The sequence below is a fragment of the Sapajus apella genome, unplaced genomic scaffold (assembly GCF_009761245.1).
Source record: "Sapajus apella isolate SASKATOON/1434 unplaced genomic scaffold, GSC_monkey_1.0 scaffold549, whole genome shotgun sequence".
NCBI classification, from domain to species: Eukaryota; Metazoa; Chordata; class Mammalia; order Primates; family Cebidae; genus Sapajus; species Sapajus apella.
The window spans coordinates 10,756-18,578 of NW_022437477.1; the positions used below are offsets into that span (position 1 = coordinate 10,756).

The 7,823-nt window shown below is 37.6% G+C and overlaps 1 pseudogene across 1 annotated transcript; it reads left to right on the forward strand.

The window, feature by feature from the left end:
* Positions 1 to 906: 906 nt before the first annotated feature.
* On the forward strand, positions 907 to 2,270 carry LOC116546052 (annotated as a pseudogene). Its single transcript, XR_004266564.1, has one exon. The product of XR_004266564.1 is annotated as a signal recognition particle subunit SRP68 pseudogene (transcript).
* The last annotated feature ends 5,553 nt before the right edge of the window (positions 2,271 to 7,823 follow it).

The window sequence follows — 7,823 nt, forward strand, 5'->3', positions numbered from 1 at the left end:
TTTGATTTTCTGTTCTTGTGTCAGTTTGCTGAGAATGATGGTTTCCAGGTTCATTCATGTCCCTACAAAGGACACAAACTCATTGTTTTTGAGGGCTGCATAATATTCCATGGTGTATATGTGCCACATTTTCCCTCTCCAGTATATCATCAATGGCATTTGGGTTGGTTCCAGGTCTTTGCTATTGTGAACAGGGCTGCAATGAATATTCATGTGCATGTGTCCTTATAGTAGAATGATTTATAATCCTTTGGATATATACCCAGTAATGGGATTGCTGGGTCAAATGGAATTTCTATTTCTAGGTCCTTGAGGAGTCTCACCTTTAAGCATACACACAGACTGAAAGTAAAGGGATAGAAAAGGATATTCTATGTAAATGAAAGCCAAAAGATAGAAGGTGTAGCTATACTCATATTGGACAATATAGTATTTAAGTTAAAAACTATAAAAAGAGATAATGAAGGTAATTATATAATGATTAAAAGGTCAATTAATCAAGTGGATGTAACGGCTGTACACACACACACACACACACACACACTTACACACATACACACCAAATATTAGAGCATGTAAATATATTAAGGCAATACTAAAGGATCTGAAGGGAGAGAGCGACTGCAATACAATAATAGCAGGAGATTTCAGTCACTGATTTTCAACAATAGACAGATTATTCACACAGAAAATTAATGAACAATCATGGATTTGAACTATATTTTAGACCAAATAGTACTAACAGATATGTAAAGAAAGTTTCATCCAAAAGCAACAAAATACACATTGTTTTCAAGCATGCCTTGAACATTCTCCAGGATACAACATATGTTAGGCCATGAAACAAGTCTATATAAATTTAAGAGAATTGAAATCATATCACCACTTTTTTCTAACCTCAACGTTATGAAACTAGAGTCGGGGAAGGTGTCTAATCTTCAGTACTTGCACAGCTACCTGACTTACATCAACCTGTCAACGGCAATCAAGCATAATGAGAACATGGCCAAAGGTCTGTAGAGGGCTCTGCTGCAGCAGCAGCCAGAGGATGACAGCAAGTGCTCCCCCCAGCCCCAGGACCTGATCTGGCTCTACAACATCATCCTACGGAATCTGGTGGAATTGCTCCAGCTTCCTGGTATAGAGGAGGACAAAGCCTTCCAGAAAGAGATAGGCCTCAAGACTCTGGTATTTAAAGCTTACAGGTGTTTTTTCATTTCTCAGTCCTATGTGCTGGTGAAGACGTGGAGCGAAACCCTTGTCCTGTATGATAGAGTCCTGAAATATGCAAATGAAGTAAATTCTGATGCTGGCGCCTTCAAGAACAGCCTAACGGACCTGCCTGACATGGAAGAGCTCATTACTCAAGTGCGGTCGGAGAAGTGCTCCCTGCAGGCCATGGTCATCCTTGATTCAGATAATTCTCATCAAACCTCCTTCCAAGTCAAGGACAATAAGTCTCTGGTTGAACGGTTTGAGACAGTCTGCTTGGACCTTTTCCTGGTCACCAAGCAAGCCAACCTTGTGCACTTCCCACCAGGCTTCCAGCCCATCCCCTGCAAGCCTTTGTTTTTTGACCTGGCCCTCAATCATGTGGCTTTCCCACCCCTTAAGGACAAGTTGGAACAGAAGACCAAGAGTGGACTCACTGGGTACGTCAAGGGCATCTTTGAGTTCAGGAGCTAACCAGGCTCTTCCTTGGGGGTGGGGGAGATTCTGACTCTTCATCTGTATTGTGAGAAAATCCCAGCAAGTTTCGCGATATTAAATCCAGGTCTGCATTGGCCCAGGGCAGGAGTTTACATATTCAGCCCTGCATTCCTACATCTTGGGTCTGTACCCTTACATTCTTAACCAGTGTGTTAGGAGAGCACCCTGTCATCTTCTGGTAGATGTGTGCGGGGTCACCCTGTCTCCTGTACCTCCTGGGAGAGGGGCCGCTGCTGTCTGGTGCTCTGTTTGGTCAGTAATGTGTTCCGGAGTCCACGCCAGGCACAGATGGGGCCTCGAAACGCTTTGTCACGCTTCTTCAGTACCATGGATTTGAAATGAACTCATCCTTGCTGTGAGCATCCAGGATCCCTTGAAAAATTTATCTATGACTATGAAACTGACAATGTCATCCCAGAATTACAGTAAGCCTTATTCCCCTTCACCTCCCTGTGAACTCTAAGAAGTTTCAGAACAAGCAGAGAGCTCTATTTTTAGAAGAAATGTGTTACATTCAGAAATGATGAAACAAAATCTTATATTAAAAGGCAAAGATTACGAAAAAAAAACAATAACAAGAAAATCTTGGAAAATCCACAAATATGTGGAAATTAAACATCATGATCCTGAGACGCCAATGGGTCATAGAAAAATGTCAAAAAGAAAATAGGAAAAATCTTAAGTCAAATGGTAATGAAAACACAACATACAAAACATATTGGGTGGAGCAAAAGCAGTTCTGAGAGGAAAATTTATAGCAAAAAATGCTTATTTTTAAAACAAGAAAGATATCAGATAAACAACCTAGTGATACATCTCAAGGAACAAAAAGGAAGAACAAATTAAACTCAAAGCTAGCAAAGGAAAGAAAATCACAAAGATTAGAGCAGAAATAAATGAAACAGAGACAAAAAAATCAATGAAACCAAGAGTTGTTTTTTTGAAAAGTTAAACAAAATCAACAAACTGTTAGCTAGACTGAGAAAAGGGAGCGAAGACTCAAATAAAGGGAATCAGAAATCAAAGAGGACAAATTACAACTGCTACTACAGAAGTACAAAGGATCATAACATATTACCATGAAAAATTACACAACACCAAACTGGATAACCTAGAAAATATATAAATTCCAAGATACAATAATAAAGAAATAGAAAATGCAAAGAGTTCAATAATGAATAAAGAGATTGAATCAATAGTAAAAAGTTTTCCATCAAAAAATTGCAGAACCTGATGACTTTTCTGCTGAATTCTATCAAATATTTAAAGAACAAATACCAGTTATTCTCAAACTTTTCCAAAGTCAAAGAGAAAACATTACTTTCTTTTTTTTTTTAACAAAGCTAACATCACCCTGATAGCAAGCCAGACAAGAACATTACAGAAAAAAAAAATTACATGTCAGTATCCTTGTTGAATATAGATACAAAAATCCTCAACAAAACACTAGCAAACTAAATTCAACCTTACATTAAAAGTATTATTTACATGATCAAGTGATATTTATCCCAGGGATAAAAGGATGATTCAACATATGAAAATCTATAAATGTGATACACCGCTTAAACAGAATGAAGGAACAAAAACCATGTGATCATCATATTAGATGGAGAAAAAAGGATTTGACAAATCTGAGCATTCTTTTGTGATAAAAACTCTTAACAGGTTAGGATAAAAAGGATGTCCCTCAACACAATAAAAGTCATATATGACAAGAGAACAGTTAGCATTGGACTCAACAATGAAAGTTGAATGTTTTTTCTCTAAAACCAGCAATAAAACAAAGTTATCCACTTCTATTCATTATAGTATAGTTAGTCCTTGCCAGAGCAATTAGGAAAGAGAAAGCTATAAAAAGCATCCAAATTGAAAAGGAAGAAGGGAAATTGTTGCTATTTATTGATGATATGATTTGACATAGAAATCCCTAAAGACTCCATCAAAAAAATGTCAGAACTACACTTTGGGAGGCAGAGGTGGGCGGATCATGAGGTCAGGAGTTGAGACCAGCCTGACCAGCATGGTGAAACCCCGTCTCTACTAAAAATACAAAAATTAGCTTGGTGTGGTGGTGTGCACCTGTAATTCCAGCTACTCAGAAGGCTGAGGCAGGAGAATCACTTGAACCCAGGAGGCAGAGGTTGCAGTGAGCCAAGATTGCACCACTGCACTCCAGCCTGAGCAACAGAGCAAGACTCCATCTCAAAAAAAAAAGTCAGAACTAATAAACAAATACAGTACAGTTTTGGGATACAAAATCAATAGACAAAAACAGTACTTCTATAATACTACCAACAAACTATCTGAAGAAAAGGTTTTTTAAATCCCATTTACAATAGCTAGAAAATTAAAATACTTAGGAAAACATTTAATTAAAGAGATGAAAAATCTATACACTAAAATTTATAAAACTTTGATGAAATAAATTGAAGAAGAAACAAATAAATGGAAATATATATCATGTTTATGGTTTGGAAGAATTAATATTGTTAAAATGTTTATACTACAAAAAGTGATCTATAGATTTAATGGAATCCCTATCAAGACTCCAGTGTGATTTTTCACAGAAATAGAACAAAATCTAAAATTGTTTGAACCACAGAAAACCCTGAATAGCCAAACTATTCTGCACAAAAAGAACAAAGCTGGAGGCATCTTACTACCAGACTTTAAGCTATATTACAAAATTATAGTAATTAAAATAGCATGATATCATTATAAAAACAGACACATAAAAAAGAACAAAATTGATAGCCCAAAAAATGAACTCGTGCAATTATGGTCAATTAATTTTCACAAAGGGTCTCAGAATGCACAATGGGAAAAGGACAGTCTTTTCAATAAAGGATGTTGGGAAAACTGGATATCCACACTTCGAAGAATAAAATTGGATCTTTATCTCACATTATGTACAAAAATTAAGTCAAAATGGATTAAATACTTAAATGTAAGGCCTGAAATTGTGAATCTTCTAGATGAAAACATAGATTAAAAACTATATGATATGCGTCTAGGAATAAATGTCTGGAGACACTTCTCTGCATCAAGAACAAGGGAGAACTTTCATATGAGGGCCAGTAAGAGTCTTCTTGAGGATGGAAGGGGTAGCAGGATAGACACATGGTCACCAGTGAACTCTTGCCTTTCCTAGAGATGGTGTGGATAAGTGGGAAAGAGCTACTGTTCCCCAAAGTGATCTTGTTTTCCCTAAGTGTTCTTTTATGGAGAGCCCTTTGGTAAGCTGAAGCAATCAGCTTCCCCTTTACCTAAGCCCTAATCCCTAGTAGCTCCCTGGGAGGAAATGAGAGTCACACTCAGACAAGCACATCCAGCATCCTAACACTCAGGTAACCACCCCTCCTCCTGGGGGTTATTCCCCATTGACTAACCCATGAAACCCGTTTTTCAGATCTACAAGTGTACCTCTATTTTACTTTTATTCATTCCTCTGTGTGAGGAGGTTTTCGCTCCACATAAAACTATGCTATCCATCTAATTATTGTGTGATTCTGAATGAATGCAACACCCACTAGCAGCAGCCATGCTGCTATGCTTAGGTCCTGATGGGTCACCAGCCTACATTCTTATCATTATGAAACTATTTCTAGTGAAACTGAGAAAAAAAGTGAATACTTCCACTTAAAACAGCAGCTTCCTTCTAAAGGGGACTGGGGGATAGATCTTGTTAAAAATAATCTCGGGGATGCTGCTGGTCTTTTCTGCTGCTAATGTGGACTGCACCTTAATGGATATTGGTGCAACCACTGTGGGCCTGGAACTGAGCTTTGGAGTAGGGACTACAGAGAGCTCTGTTCTGTATGGAAAGAATTCAGAGCCCATAGGAGTGAGGGTGGATATGAGACGGAAATGAGTGTGAAGCAGATGGAAAGAAAGATGGGAGTGAAAAGGAGCCTGAAACAGAAAAAAGGCTTTGCAGTCCATTAGGTGCCACAAATGAACTACTTTTCATGGCAGTGTGGCTACAATAACCTAGGGCAGGGACGACCAACATGCACAGCATGTTTTCAAACTTTCGGTAAAGTCTGATAGATACCATATGTTAGAAATTGGAAGCAGAAAAAATGCTGTCTCCACACCAAGGTGAACACATGAATGGAGAAGTACGTTTTAGACATTAAGCAAACTAGAAACCGAACTAATGCAGCAGGAGAAAGAGGTAAGTATGAGAATATAAATTTCTGAGGATTCAAAGAAATCATAGGCAGGCATTGACCTTCCCGTAAGTTGTGAAATGGGGATGAGAACCAATTTTTTGTAAAGAATGTTTCCTCCAGCTAAACACTGAGATTTACTAACGATGATTGCTCCTAACATGTGAGTTATGGGGAAGTGCAAACGGAGTACATTTATATCAATATACAAAAGCTGTAAGTCAAGTGAACATAATTGGTAAATAAGATATGTTCTAAAATTTTACTTAGGCAAATATATCTTCATATTATCAAAACTTTAAAAATATGTATAAAGTTATGGTTTTGATATGACTGAAAGCTGTCAAAATATCAAAGATGTCTACAATTTTCTATTGTTACATATGTCTGGGTGTTCTATTTATAAACTGGTTACGTTGGTTAAGAAATAAAATGGGGCTGGGTACGGTGGCTCATGCCTGTAATCCCAGCACTTTGGGAGGCCAAGGCAGGTGGATCACTTGAGGTCAGGAGTTCATGACCAGCCTGGCCAACATGGTGAAACCCCATCTCTACTAAAAATACAAAATAAAATTAGCTAGGTGTGATGGCACACACCTGTAATCCCAGCTACTCGGAAGGCTGAAGCAGGAAAATAGCTCAAACCTGTGAGGTGGAGGTTGCAGTGAGCTGAGATGGCACCACTGCTCTCCAGCCTGGGTGACAGAGCGAGACTCCATGTCAAAAAAAATAAATACAAAAATGAAAAAGAAATAAAATGGACACAATTCATAAGATATATATTTATTCCAAGACATTTATTTTCCTTGCCTTCATTTCAGAAAAAAATATTCTAATTATATTCCTTTAATCAATATTTTTGCATAATGTTTGCTTAATTGAAAGCAATGCCCAATTAGAATTAGATCATTTTCCTTGAATTATTATGGTTTCTGGAATATTTGTTCTTTCCCCTTCCCTCCTTCCTTCCTTCCTTCCTTCCTTCCTTCCTTCCTTCCTTCCTTCCTTTCCTTCCCTCCCTCCCTCCTTCCTTTTCTTTCTCTCTCTCTTTCTTTCTTTCTCTTTCTTTCTTTCTTCTTTCTTTCTTTCTTCTTTCTTTCTTTCTTTTTCTTTCTTTCTTTTCTCTTTCTTTCTTCTTCTTTCTTTCTTTCTTCTTTCTTTCTTTCTTCTTTCTTTCTTCTTTCTTTCTTTTTCTTTCTTTTCTCTCTCTTTCTTTCTTTCTTTCTTTCTTTCTTTCTTTCTTTCTTTCTTTCTTTCTTTCTTTCTTTCTTTCTTTCTTCTTTCTTTCTTTCTTTCTTTCTTGGTTTCTCTTTCTCTCTCTCTTTCTCTTTCTCTCTCTTTCTCTCTCTCTCTCTCTCTCTCTCTCTCTCTCTCTCTCTCTCTCTCTGTCTCTTTTGAGACAGAGTATCACTATGTAGATCAGGCTGGAGTGGAGCGGAGCAGTGAGATCTTGGCTCACCATAGCCTTGACTTGCATGCTTAGGTGATTCTCCCACCTCAGCCTCCCAGGTAGCTGGGACCACAGGTGTGCAACACCATACAAGGCTAATTTTTTTGTATTTTTATTAATAGCAGAAATGGGGTTTCACCACATTGTCCAGGCTGGTCTCCGACTCCTGAGCTCAAGCAATCCACCCACCTAAGCCTCCCAAAGTGCTGAGATTATAGTCCTGAGCCACTGTACCTGGCCATTTTTGTTATTTTCAATTTGTAGAAAATTTGTTTTCTGAGGCAACAGTAATAGGAGCTGACAAGAAAATAATATTTAAAACAATGTTTAAGTTGTAAATGAGCCATAAATTTTGTATAGTATGTTCAAACATTGTAATAGGGTCAAATGTAAGAAATTATCTTCATCACAGAGATGTTACAAAATATTTAAATTTCATCATATAAATTGCTATCACTTATATCTCAATTTGATACTATTTCTAGAAGCAA